Here is a 14874-nt window from a genome sequence, read left to right on the forward strand (position 1 = left end):
AGCTCACATGGCAAGACGGGAAGCAGAAAGCAGTTCAGGAGTCAGGCTCAAGTTTTTCAATAACTTGCTTTTGTAAGAACTAACACCTAGCCCACATTCCCAGCAACCTTTCATTGGGTCCCATTTCTTAAAGGTCTTAGCACCTCAACATGAGCACACTATGATCCCTCGAGGTAAAAGCACAACCAAGCCACAGCAAGCACCTTTTAGTGTGCTGTCATAAGGGTCCCCAAGCTTTCTTGAGTGCTTTCCCCCCACTATGCTTCTGTCTCAGCCAGGGGTGTGAACCTGGCCACAGTCTGCATTCCTACCTTCGAAGGGGTTGTAGGCAGCATTTCAGGTGGAATGCGGGAATTCCAAGAGTGTTTTCCAACAGCTGTGGCCTCAGGGATGCAATGGACCCCACCAGATCCAGGTTCTTCACTTGGGTCTACTAAGGCGGTTCACCAGTGTCATACCTTCCCCTTCCCCTATCTCTCCACAGTATGGAAAAAAGGGGGCGAGGCCCATTTCCTCCCAGGACTTTGTCGGACTTAGCAGTCCTGCTAGGAGGGACATTTTCTATCACTCTCCCCAAACTGCTATGAAGCATCTTTTTCTGTGTCTAAAATGGCAAATGATTCATATCTTCTGTAGGGTTTAGGTGGGATTCAAATCACTGGTAGCGTAAGGGTCCTCCCAACATGAGGAGCCAGCAGCCCAGACCGACCAGTTCCCAAAGCTGAGAGCTACAAGTGAACAAGGGACAAACGGCCCACAGGCTCCCGTGGACTCCATCTGTCCCCAAGACCTTCAGCACCAGGCCTTGCACATGTCGGTGCCGTGCTTGCTATTTTATACATCCATTCCCGTGTCCACAGGGGAGTAGCTCCAGGACCTCCCACAAATGACAAATGTGGTGGTTTGGATGAGAAGTGTCCCCATAGACTCAAGTATTTGAACACTTGGTCACTTGGTGGTGCTGTTTGGGGAGTTCTTAGAACCTTTGGGAGGTGTGGCCTTGCTGGAAGAAGCACGTCATTGGAGGCAGGATTTGAGAGTTACAACATTGCCTCATCTCTAGTTGCTCTGCTTGCTGTGCGTGTGTGAAGATGTGAGCACTCAGCCCTCTGCTTCAGCTGCCTTCTGCCATGCCTCCCTGCCTTGATGGACTCTTATCCGTCTGGAACCAGAAGCCAAAGCAAACTCGTCCTTCTATAAGTTGCCTTAGTCATAGTGTTTTATCGGAGCCACAGAAAGGTAATTGATACATCAAACTCTGTGAATGTTCAAGTTCCTTACACAAAGGGTGTAGTGTTTGTGTATAACTTCCACATGGTCTCCTGTATGCTGCAAAGCATGTCTAGAAGACTTGTAACACAGTGTAAATGGCTGCTATACTGTATTGTTTAAGGAATAATAATAAAAGGTCAGACATAATTTTTTAAAATACCGTCCATCTTTGGTTGGTTGAGTCTGCTGAGGTGGAACATGCAGACACAGAGGAGCTGACTCCGTTCCTGGGGATCAGCAAGGAGCATTGGCCGACACTGATGCTGGGATGAGCTAAGACCTTTGAGTCTGTTGGGATGGAGCGAACTATTTTGCATATGAGAGGACATGAAGGACCAGTAGCAGAATGCTATAGATGGAACTGTAGCTGTGCCTTCCAAAATTCCTGTGCTGAACCCAGCTCCCAGTGTGGATGACAATAAAAAAGTGGCTAAGAGCACTGGCTGTTCTTACAGAAAACCCGGGTTCAAATCCCAGAACCCATATGGCAGCTAACAACCATCTGTCAGCTAACAGCCATCTGTAACTCTAATTCCAAGGGATCCGATGCCTTCTTCTGTCCTCTGCAGGCACTGAACGATACAGGTGCACTTACTTACATGCAGGAAATACACTCATATACATAAAATAAAAATAAACTTTAAAAATGAAATGGGACTTTGAGAGGCAATGAGGCCCAATGGGCTGCCCTCACAGATGGGTTGATGGCCTCATGAGAGAGGCCCAAGAAAACTCCCTAACCCCTTCTGGCAGGTAAGCATGCTGTGAGAAGCCAGCATCTATCATAGGAAGAGAGTTCCTACCACAGCCCATTCATACTGGCACTTACAGATTCAAAGAATGAATGCGAAGAATGAATTTCTAATGTTCACTGGCCACTCAACCCATGGTACTTCTGTTATAATACTGTTAAGGGGCCAAGGCATTAAGTCCTAGTGGGACTTAGCACAGACAAAAGGAAAAGAATGCTGGGTGAGGAAGTGATAGGTTTTACAATGCCCAGGCACAAGGGAGCTGAGAGAGTAGGAAAGTCTATGAAAGGAAAAGAATGCAGGAGGGGAAGTGGAAGTTGCAATAAAGAGACATTTATGGTCCAACGTGCTAAGATTCAGCCTGAGGGCTGTGATCAGGTCTCCACGTTAGCTATATCTCCTTGGCAATAACATGAAGTCAACTGTTTTCTTGAAATCTGTTTGGACATACACAAAAATGTCCACACACACACACACACACACACACACACACACACACACGTATATTATGTGTATTTTATGAGACAGAGTGGGGTTTAATAAAAAGATTTTTAATACAGGCTTAAGCACAAGGGTTAAGATAAAGAGAGGCTCTCGGAAGAAAATATCGTACACTGAGAACATGGGTGTGGGCTTCTCAAAGAAGAATCACCATGGTAACTAAGATTCTTTTAAATGTGTGTACAAAATACCTGTCCATCTGTTTTGTGTTTCTGTGATAAAATACTCAAAGCTGGGTTCTTTGTAAAGGAAAGAGGTTTATTCACATCACACTTGGATTTCTGAAGTCATGTTACCAGCATTGGCTTCAGTGAGGACCTGGTGGCCACAGCATCACGTGGCAGGAACACATGGGAAAGAGGAGAGAAGTTACAAAACTTCTCCGGGAAGCAAGACATCATGGGGGGCCTAGCTCACTCCTTTATAATGGCTCACTCCCAGGAAACCAATCCATCCCTGTGAGAGCCAAGCCATTCCAAAGGGACCAGCATTAATCCCTTTACCTCCCACCAGGCCTGCTTAAAGGTCATGAGCTTTCAGTAGTAGTATGTTTTAGATCCTACTTTCAGTATGCGAACCTGTGCGGAACAAACCACAATCAAGCTAGTGACACCCTTTGGCATAATTTTACACCTGGGAATAAAAGTATCAATTGCTAGTCTAAAATGATGATTCAGTGGCTAAGAGCACTTGATGATCTTGCAGACCAGAGTTTGTTTACCAGCACCAACACGGGGTAACTCACAACTGCCTGTAACTTCAGTTCTAGGGAATCTGATGCCCTCTTATAGCCCCATCAGGTACCTGCACTCAAGCGCAAATACCTACTTGCAGACATATACACATACACATAATTAAAAACAAAATAACTTCTCAAAAATATTAATTTCCTAGTCTGCTATGCTTACTGTAAAGCAGGTATCTATGATAGGTTATAGACATTACTTTTTTTTAATCTTCACAAAAATTCTGCAAATTCTCATGAACCTCATTTTGTAGATAAACTGAGGTTTAAAAGAGGCAAACTAAGGTTTGCCACAGTCTGATCATGACTAGGTGTTCTCCTAAAACAAATTTCTGAACTTTCTCGAAAGTTCATTGTCTCGAGATGCCACTCTGAAGCTGGTACTAACGGTGCAAAGCAAATCAAACGAAGGCTCCTCGGACTGCATTATCAACTCATTTGGATGATCTCTACAGTGCTGACTTTTTCTACGTGCTTGAGAGTACCTTCTGATTCAAAAATCAGGCGGATGAGGGCTGGTGAGATGCCTCAGTGGGTAAAGGCACTTATTACCAAGCATGAAGACCTGAGTTCAAACACCAGGTTCTACAAAGAGAAAAAAGAAAACCATCCTCTGATATGCGCACTGTGGCACATGCAACACCCACACGCCAATGACTTAATTAGTTAATTAATAGGTAAATGATCTGAGCCACAGTTGAACTGTACAGAGAGTTTTGGGGAAGGGGCTTTGTTTTTTTGGTACCATGCTGAGAGTCATTTGCCCTAAAAGGTTTCATCGTAAACACATGTGGCTCTTGTCCCATCTTCTGCTTCCCTGTTTGTATCTTACTCCCCTGCTGCATTGAAACTTCACCAAGGAAACAGTAGTCTTAAATATGTCTCTCCATCTTCTGCAGCATCTGCCTGGTTTGGTGCCTTCAAGAGGCACAACCCCTTCTTCCTCAAGCAGTTGGACTGGACCTTATGATCCCAAAGAAAACAGGGGCTTTAAGAACTCAGACCCAGAAATTGAGGCTAGAGGTAGATACAGAAAAAAAGACATGCTGAGAGGAGGAGATGTGGAAAGGAGGAGTTGGTATGAAGGGAATCCAGGAGTGTGGGTTCTGTAGACAATATATGCTTCTGAGCACTGAGGCAGGAGAGTTGTCCTGGCATGGGGTTCTAGAAACAGAGCCTGAGAGGGAGAGTCATGTGTGGGTAGTCTCAGAAGGAACTGCTCCTGGGAGAGCCTGGTAAGGGAGAGGGGAGCAGGGTACAGAGTGGAAGAAGCAGGAGTGAGGGCTGGGGCAAAGCTCCAGCCTGTGGTCCTGCCAAGTGTCTGGAGTGTAAGTCACAACTCAGCCTTTGCCCTCACCTTTTACACAGGTCAGTGATTGGCTGAGAGCTATTTCGAAGGGGTCAGGAAAACTTTCAGGAACGTTTGACTCTGGCCCTGTGATCCATGTGGCTTCAGTAGCCCCAGTCTGCTTCATAAGAAGCACAGGTGCAGGCGATGAGAAGGGAGAGACCCCAGAGGGTAGAAAGGTGCCCAAATGTTTCAGTGTGTCTAGAAGCATCAGTTGGTGGAACATCAATTAAGTCGCCTCAGTAACTGGTCCGGGACCTTCACCACATTCTGCTCCATCACGATGAAACAGATGTTCCTCCAAACCCGTGGATGGTCCTCACCTGCAAAGCAGGGACAGTGTGACTTTGCTTACTTAGAGCACAGCATGTTTGAAAAACAAAAGGCAGGGCATATAGAATCCTGTTGACAAGGACAAGATGTTATACAAAGCCAAGTGCTGATTGCGCCTTTCCCTCCTAGACCCTTAGTCTCTATTAGCACTCGGGCCTCGGCGAGCTCCTGTCTTGCAGGCGTCAGCACTGACAGCCTTTGAAAAGAGCTTGTTCACATTAGGAAGAAAGCAGACCCGCTTCTAATGTTGATAAATTTTGCAGCAGTTTCTTTAATATATACCAGCCGCCTTGAAACACATCTAATTAAGCAGCAGATAGCTTGCTGGGACTGTGCTTGGCTTTGATGTACTCATCAGCATCGGAGAGGAAGTATTGGAAAGCTAATCATAATAGGACTTAGCTCTTATAAAATGCCTTTTATCTTCAAAGTGGTTTACAACCACTAATTATTAGAGGAATTAGGGTGAACAGCAACCATCTGGGTGAGACCTGAAACCATTAGCAAGGCCCTTTAATGTATCTTATAATAGAGCAAGGGAGTGTGAAGGGGGATGTTTAATAATAGTTGTCCAGACCTGGAAGAATTATTTTATGGAGGTAAGACAGCTGTTTCCTGTCTCCCTAGAGGTTAGAACAAGGAAATTGGACCTAGTTTGAGGAGAAAGGATGCTGGCTGCAAGATTGCATAAACTACAGTAGACCGCCAAGAGCAGAGATGCTTTTGTCAGAAGTGCCTAAATCTGGGCTGGTGGGCGTGTCCCCATCCTGGTGGCCTAGGGTGTGTGAGGTCATTTCACCAAGTTCCATCCAGCTGGGAAGTCAGTGCTAGATTAATAAGCCTTTTGATTATATCTCTTCATGTGATATGTATCTTTTTATATTGTTTTGTTCTTTTATTAGTTTGTCTTGCTCAAATATAATGGGGGGAGGAAGCCAGTTTGATTTCAACAACAGCAATAATAATAATAATAATAATAATAATAATAAATAATAATAGCCAACTCTGGCAAGGTGGTAACCTAGGAAACCTATCTGTAGTCACGTGCTAGTGACTCTGGCATTGGTCTGGCTTGGAATTCTCACTGTTATCCACCACAGTAGGGGCCTTACCAGAGAAGAGGTGCTATTTGTTCAGAGCTTCTCTTTACTAATTGTTAAGGAGGTAGATACCAATTCCAGAGAGAACAGAAAAAAGTCTCATTTCTGGTTCCTGTGGTCTTGGGCAGTGGGGCAGGGCAAGGGTCCCAGAAAGAAGCAGCTCCTTATCCATCTCCTTATCCGTCTCCTGGTCCCACTGGAGGGTCTGACTAGCCCTTTGGGGATGATAGGAGACACACAGGCATGAGTACCTGGTGGGTCACCTGTGAAACGGGTGGGGTGGGGAAAGTATGATTTCCTCAGGTTATAACATGTATTTAAGGGACTGGAGAGATGGCTCAGTGATTAAGAGCACTGGCTGCTCTTGCAGAGGACCTGGGTTCGATTCCCAGAACCTACATGGAGGCTAACAACCATCTGTAACTCCAGTTCCAGGGAATCCAACACCCTCCTCTGACCTCTGCGGGCATTGCACTACACAGTACACTTACATACATACAGGCAATAAACTTGTACACATAAAACTATATATATGATTTAATAATGGGCCCTGCCCTATAAGTTTGAGGAGAGGGATACAGTCTAAACAGGTGATGGTGCCATGGTCTTTACAAATAAACAGTCCTGGGGATAGAGACCCCTACATGCCCTACATGATTCCCTAAACACAGAACATCAACCTCACCATTTTTTTCTTGGTGAGCCTGTTGATTATTGGTGGATTATACTGGATTATAGACAGACACTATAGAAAAGAGGCAGATGCTATGAGTCAAGGCTTTCCCTCACCTTGGAGAATTCATTAGGTTGCAATGTCTGTTTTTCTGACATCAAGGGTATGTCCTAAGTTCAACTAAATTGTGGCACTATCCATACCAGTGCAGAATCCAAAGATGAAGCCTCACCCCTTAAGACTGCACCCATGTCACATGTTAGTCACACATCCTGGGCTTCTGAAATGTTTCTGACTGACCTCTGTGAGTGGGCGAGTTCCCACAGTCCTCTTCACACATTAAGTAATTTGCTAGAATGAGTCTCAGAGCTAAGAAAAAGGCCCTACTTACCATCACTGTCCCACTGTACAGGATGCCGTGGAGGAACAGCCAAAGGAAGAGACACGCAGGGCAGCAAGGAAGGTGGGCGCGGTAGAGCTTCCCACTCCCGGTGAGCAGCAGAAAGTTCTTCCAAGTCATCATTCAGGGATTTTAATCACTTACTGCTTTTGTTCCATCTCACAAGTTCCAAACCCTCTGTCCTCCCCAGAGGCTGGGCAGAAGATTTGAAAAGCTAGCCTTCTGGGCACTGGTTGCTTCCTCTGGTAAACCAGCCTTCTCCTGAAGCGATCCAGGGGTCCCACCAGAAGTTACCCCATATGAAAGGAGTTCCCTGTAAATCACAAAGCCCTTTCACTAAAAGAAACTTCATGGAATTTAGGAACTCTTTTCCAGGAATCCAGAAGCAAAGATAAAAGTTTATTTCCATTTCACCTCTCCCCGTCCTCACTCTTAACTGATGGTTAAAGGGTTGGTATGCACTTAGCTGAGCAATTGATACAGGCAAGGTACCGGGCATCTTGAAGCATGTGTAGCACCAGAGGCCCTGCCTGGCACACGGTGAGCAGCTGGTAAAAGTGAGATCTTATGATTATTCATTCCTCCAGCTCTTCCAGAACTGGGAACGAAATATGGTCAAAGCTGATTCCTTTTAAACTTTGAGGTGTGATTAATGATTACTATTAATACTAGTTTGTGCCTTTTATCCCCTCCAAAGGAGTCATCTCCCTATCAGAATTCTGAGCTGAAAAGGAATATTCTGGAAATGCTTTAGAAATAATCTACGAGCTAATGTTTGCTAAGTGCTCAGTGGGACTCGACAGTGGGTCAAGCATGGTTCCAAAGAACTTTACCGTTTTTCTTCTTTTCATGTGTATGTGTGTGGTTTATGTGTGTATGCATGTTTGCATGTGTGTTAGTGTTCATGTATGTACATGTATGTTTGCATGTGTAGGAGCATGTGGGTGTGCATGCATGTATGTGTTTGCATGTATGGAAGTATACATGTACATGTAGGCGTGCATGCACAAGTGTGCACATGTCCGTGGAAGGCCACGGTTGAACCAGGAATCTTCCCTGGTTGCTCTTCCACCAAGTCAATGATATGTTGATAAATGAACAGCTAAGGGGCTGGAGAGATGGCTCAGTGGTTAAGAGCACTGGCTGCTCTTACAGAGGACCTGGGTTCCGTTCCCAGCATCCACATGGTGGCTAACAACCTGGAACTCCAGTTCCAGGGAATCCAATGCCCTCTTCTGACCTCCACAGACACTGTATGACACTGCTCCCTTTGCATACATGTAAACAAAACACATTTAGCTCCATTAAAAAAAATTCAGAGTAGGGACATTACTGTTGTCAACAGCCAGGGCTAGATGAGCTCACCACTGTGAGTCTTTCACCAGTTATGGTGAAGGAGGACTAATGGAAGGAGAGATACACAAGTGTGTGTGTGGGGGGGGTTCATGCCATGTGACCTTTGAGGCAGACATTGAATGACTGAAGAGATGCAGCTGCATCCAGGGAAGGCCAACAAATAGTCCTCACCAAAGGCTCGGAAGAAGAGGAAGGAGGCCTTCTACCCAGAGCCTCAGGGGGAGTCTAGCCTTGCTGCCTTCTTGAGTTCAATGACAGTCTTCAAAAGAATAGAAAACAAGTTGCTGTTGTTCAAAGGTCCCCAGTTTGTGGTATTATTACAGCAGCCCTGGGAACATGGTGCACCTGCCGTGTCGGGCCTTGATTCTCCCTTCACGTGTTCTTTCCTCACGGTGTACTGTGATGAGCATCTCATATCAATTTGTATCATAGCTGCCTTGCAACTGCAGTGCTTGGCAACCCTCCTGCCCCTCTGTACTTTGGCAAGACCTCCCTGTTTCAGCACTGCCAGCTCTGAGCTAATCATTGAGAACTCAGGGTCCTGCTGCACACAGGATGCCCCTCCCATGGAAACCTTGATAGTTTGAGAGATTTGAGTGGTGCTCAGTAATGTTTTTGGGACTTTGATTAGCTGCTTGCTACAGAAGGGATTCAAAGGGAATCAATGTGACTTAGTGGTACACTTCAAGTTGGCAACAGATATGGTGAGAAGTGGGGACTGGCTTTTCTTCATCTCCACTGAGCCCAGATTAAGGGGGTAATAAACATGAAATCCTTAGGAGGATTTTAGGTTTGATCCACAAACTTCCTGATTGCTCATTCACTAAACTGCGAGAATTACTCTGAATAACTGTGAAAATCTTTCTAGAAATATTTAAGGCCTGGATAATTTCCATCTTAATGTAAATTTTTTAGTGGAACTATTCTGGAGGGAAAAGAGTGATCTGGAAACTTACAGCAATGGAAGGGTACAAAGTATTTTGGGTGAGAGGCGGATATAGCTTCCTTAGCATGGGCAGAGTCCTGGGTTTGAGCTCCAATGCTAAAAGGAAAGAAGGGAGGGAGATAGGTAAAGAGACGGGGAGGGAGAGATGGAAGAAGGAAAGGAAGGAAGGAGGGAGGGAGGGAAGGAAGGAAGGAAGGAAGGAAGGAAGGAAGGAAGGAAGGAAGGAAGGAAGGAAGAAAGAGGGAGGGAGGAAGAGAAGGAGGGAGGAAGGAAGGGAAAGGAGCAAGGGAGGGAGGGTAGGACTTATACTGTCCTCTTTGTAGCTATCCTGTTTCTTGGTCTAATGGAAAATCTTAAAAATATTAATGTGTTTATTATATTATGTGTGTATATACGTGTGGAGATAAGAGGATAGGTTTGTGGGGTCATTTCTTCCCTTCTGCTTTTAAAACCTGGGTCTTGAACTCAGATCACCAGAGTTGTACAGCAAGTGCCTTTACCTGCTGAACTGTCTCACTGGTCTCGCTGATGGAAAATCTTTGAGACAAATACCTGTCTAGCCCCAAGGTTAAGCCTCTTGGGCTCCATCCAAGTGGGAGATGGCTGAGCTCATGACAGGACTTCCATTTGACTTTGAAACAGAAGTAGCAGTGCCTATGTCATTTTGTCTCCTACCGCTCTTGGCAAACCCACAGAGGCTGAGTGAAAACTTCAAGCCAAGCCAGGGGTCTCAGGTTAAGACAACGAGAGCTGGACTCTGGTAGATAGGTGATCTGTAATGACTGCCCTGCTTCTGTATGTTTAAGGTTTCCTTAGCTCCCTGAACAAATTGGAAGTTTCACAGGGAAATTGCTTAATTCCCAATCACGTCCTTCTTAACAGAACTGAATGTTAATAGAAGAATCAGGGTTATTGGGACTGGAGAGATGGCTCAATAGTTAAGAGCACAGGCTGCTCTTGCAGATGACCTGGGTTCAATTCCCAGTACCCACATGGTAGCTAGCAACTACCCATAACTCCAGTTTCAGGGGATCTGACACCCTCTTCTCACCTCTGTGGGAATCTCACAACATGGATGCACTTACACGCAGGCAATACACTCACTCATACACATAAAATAAAAATAATAAATAAAATGTTTAAAAAATAGTCCATTGCCTTATGCCTCTGTTTTAATTTAAACACTATGATCTGCTTATCCCTTCGTCTCTTGATGCTGTTTACTTGTTTGTTTTTGCTTGCTTTGCAGTGTTGGGGCGGAACCCAAGGCTTTGGCTTGCTAGGCAAGCTTTCTAACCCCTGAGCCACATCCCAGCCCCTCTTATTTTTCATTATCACAAATAAAAATTCCATGAATATTCATGTACAAGTCTATGTATGTACATACACTTTCATTGTCTAGATAAATAGTTGCTGGATTCTATGATCATATGATAAAAGTTTGTTTTATATTTTTATTTTGGGTTTGTTTGTTTGCTTATCTTATGAGACAGGGTCTACCAGTAACTGCCCCAGCTAGCCTGGAATTCACTATGTTGACCACGCTGTCCTTGATCTTACAGCGATCAGTCTGCCTCTGCCTCTGAGGGCTGGGATCAAAGGCATGTGCCATCACACCTGGCGAAGTCTGTTTGATTTTTTTAAAGAAAATGCCAAATGATTTTCAAAAAGGGTTGCTCAGTTTTGAGTTCCAACCACCAATGTATGAGAATTCCATTTGCCCCACAGCCTTACCAAGACTTAGTGTGTTCAGTTTTTTAAACATTAACGATTCAAATCAGTGTGTATGGTACTCTGTTGTGGCTTTTCCTTACAACCAATGATGGTGGACAATTTTCATAGCATTGTTTGTTATTTATATATCTTATGTGGTAAAGTGCCTATTCAAATTTGTTGCTCACTTTTACGAGTGAGTTTTGCTTATTAATGAATTTTTTAAAAGATTTCTTTTTAAAATATTTTATTTATTGGGGCTGGAGAGAGGGCTCAGTGGTTAAGAACAATGGTTGTTCTTGCAGAAGACCTGGGTTTGAATCCCAGCACTGACATGGCAGCTAACAACTGTCTGTAACTCCAATCCCAGGGGATCCAACAGCCTTTTCTGACCTCCACGGGCATTGCACGACACGGGTGCACTTACCTACATGCAGGCAATACATGCATACACATAAAATAAAAAAAATAAATAAATAATTTAAAATATTTTATTTATTATTTATTGTGTATGTGTGTATTGTGTATGCATGTATTGTGTATGTGTGTATTGTAAAATAACAAATAATAAATAAAATAATTTTTTAATTTTATGTGTATGCGTGTATTGCCTGCATGTAGGTAAGTGCACCCGTGTCGTTCTTTTTATAAAAAATTTAATGTTTGAATGTTATACAATGCCCACGAAGGCCACAAGGAGGCATCAGATCCCATTGAACTGGAGTTATGGAATGTTGTTAGCCTCCAGGTGGGTGCTGAGGATTGAACCCAGGTCCTCTACAAGAGCAGTCAGTGCTCTTAATCACTGAGCCATCTCTCTAGCCCTTATTAATGAATTTTAAAGATATGTATATATTACCATATATGTGTTTAAAACCCTATCCTCCTCTCTAGCTTGCCTTTTATTCTCTTAAATGATACTTTAAGGGAGATTGCGTTTTAAATTTTAATAAAGTTCATTTATCAGGGTTTTAAAATATGGATGGCGCAATAACTATTGTACCCAAGATGTTTATTAACCTAAGCTAAGGTAACAAGGATATTTTCTTCTCAAAGATTTGTAGTGTAGGTTTTATGTTTAGGTCTAGGATACATTGTGAGTTAATTTTTGTGTATGCAACAAGGTATGAATTGGAATCCTTTTCACAAATGGATATCTAATTGCTCTAGTGCCATTACTGGAAATCGTATTATTTACTTTTCTGGTGCTGTGATAAAACACTATTGACAGAGGCAACTTATGGAAGGGAAAGTTCCCTTGGGCTTCCAGAGGGAGAAGAGTCCATCATGGTGGGGAAGCAGGGAAGCAGCTGGAACAGACAGTGAAAGCTCACATCTCCAACCACTTGCAGGAAGCAGGCAGAACGAAACTAGAAATGGGGCAAGGCTATGCACTCTCAAAGCCCTCCCCTAGTGACATGTTCCTCCAGCTAAGCTGCATCTCCTAAAGATTCCATGACCTTCTCCAGTCAGTGCCACCAACTTGACACACCTTGGAAGAGGGAACCTTAATTGGGGGATTTTCTCTATTGGGTTAGCCTGTGGCCATGTCTGTGGGGGCATTTTCTTGATTGTTGAGTGATGTGGGAGGTCCCAGCCCACTGTGGGCAGTGCCAACCCTGGCCAGATGGTCCTGGGTTATATGAGAAAGTAGACTGAGCACAGGCCTGAGGAGCAAGCCAGTAAGCAGCATTTCTTCATGGTCTCTGCTTCAGTTCCTGCCTCCAGGTTCCTGCTGGAGCTCCTGCCCTGGCTTCCCTCATCAAAGGACTATACTGTAAAGGGAAATAAACCCTTTCCTTTGCAAGGTGGTTTTGGTCAGTGTTTTATCACAGCAACAGAAACCAAAGAAGGACAGAATATCTCTCCATTGTTTAGATCTGCTTTAATTTCTCTCACTACATTTTTTAGCTTTTAGTGTAGAAGTATTATACTTCCTTTGTCAGATATGCATGTAAATATTTCATATTTGAATGTTTTTTGAACTTTCATTTCTGGTATGCTAAAATTCAGTTACTTTTTATATTTAGGGTTTGTGGCTAGAACAGTCATTGGTCTTTTACTAAGACAACTGTTCTATTTTTCTGTTGCTGTGATAGAAACACTGACCAAAGCAACTTATAGAAGGAAGAGTTTATTTGAGCTTACAGTTCTAGGGGAATTACAGTCATCATGGCAGGGAGGCATGGTGGCTGGAGGTGGCTGGAGCAGGAGCAGAAAGCAGAGCACTCACATCTTCAAGCAGGCACAGGACATAAGAGAGTGACGAGATCTGGCAAGGCTTAAGAACTCTCTAAGCCCACCCCCAGTGATGTGCTTCCTCCAGCATGGCCATACCTTCTAAGACCTCCCAAAACAGCGCCACCAACTGGGAGCAAAATGTCCAAATACCCAGAGCCTATAGGGGCATTCTCATTCAAACCACAACAACCATTCTACCTGATGACAAAGACGGTTTTCCTAGAAACCTTCTTTTCCGTTGCTGTGAATGTCTTTTGCTTCCTTTTCTTGCCTCCTTGCACTGGGTGGAGTAGAAGTGGGAAGAGCAGACACGCTTGCCTTCTCCTTACTTTGGATGTAATTTAATCATCTTTTTTTCAGTTTCTTAAGGTGGACACTGAGGTCCTTGGCTTATTAATTTATGTGATTAGTGCTATAATGTTTTCATAAGTACTGTTTTAGCAGTGAGCTACACGTTTTGCTATATTGTGCTTTTTTATATTTAATTCAAAATCCTTTTCATCTTCTCTTTACATTGGTTCTTTGGCTCCTGAGTTATTTAGAAGTGTACTTTGTTTCCAAATATTGTGAACTTTTCCAGAGGCTTCCTGGTTTGCATTTTTGATGAAATATCATTGCAGTCAGAGTGCATACATATAAACTGAATCCTTTCAAATATATAGAGACTATATAAATATATATATTTAGGATGTGGACTAACTTGATAAATATTGTATGAACACTTGAAAAGAAAGTATATACAGTTGTTGTTGACTGGAATGTTCTATAAATGTCAACTAAGTCAAAATGGTAGCTAGAATTTTCCAATTTTGTACCCCTGCTGAATTTGTTTGCCAGAGTTGTTAACTCTTAAAAGAATGTTATTGAAACCTTTGAGTATGATTGCAGATTTTCTTCTCTCTCTTTGTAGTTTTTTCTCTTCATGTTGTGGCTTGAATCTGAAAAGTTCCCTATAGGCTTATGTTTAGGGTGCTTGTTTCCCAGAATGTGACAATATTTTGTGGGCAGGTGAATTTGGGAATGTTGTGGGTCCTAGTGGCAGAAGTAGGATCTTAGGAGTGACCATTGAAGGTTACAACTCAGCCTCTGTGCCTGGCTTTGAGTTCTGCTTCTTGGTCACCACCATGTGAATAGCTTCCACCACATGTTCCTACTGCCATGAAACTTCTCTGCCTTATATACCATGATAAACTGAAACCATGAGTCAGAATAAATCTTTCCTTCCTGAAGTAGTTTCTGTCAAGTGTTCTGTCACAGAGATACCAAAGTAACTAATACGATATATAAATATTTATGGTTGCTGTATCCCATTGATGAACTGACCTCTTTTTAATTTTATTTATTTTTATTTTATGTGTATGAGTATTATGCCTGCCTGTATGTAAATGTACCTGTGTTATGCAGTACTGGCAGAGGACAGAAGAGGGCGTTGGATCCCCTGGAACTGGAGTTATGAATGGTTGTTAGCCACCATGTGGGTGCTGGGAACCAAAC

This window comes from Nannospalax galili, unplaced genomic scaffold (genome assembly GCF_000622305.1).
Source record: "Nannospalax galili isolate Female #2095 unplaced genomic scaffold, S.galili_v1.0 scaffold589, whole genome shotgun sequence".
Taxonomy (NCBI): domain Eukaryota; kingdom Metazoa; phylum Chordata; class Mammalia; order Rodentia; family Spalacidae; genus Nannospalax; species Nannospalax galili.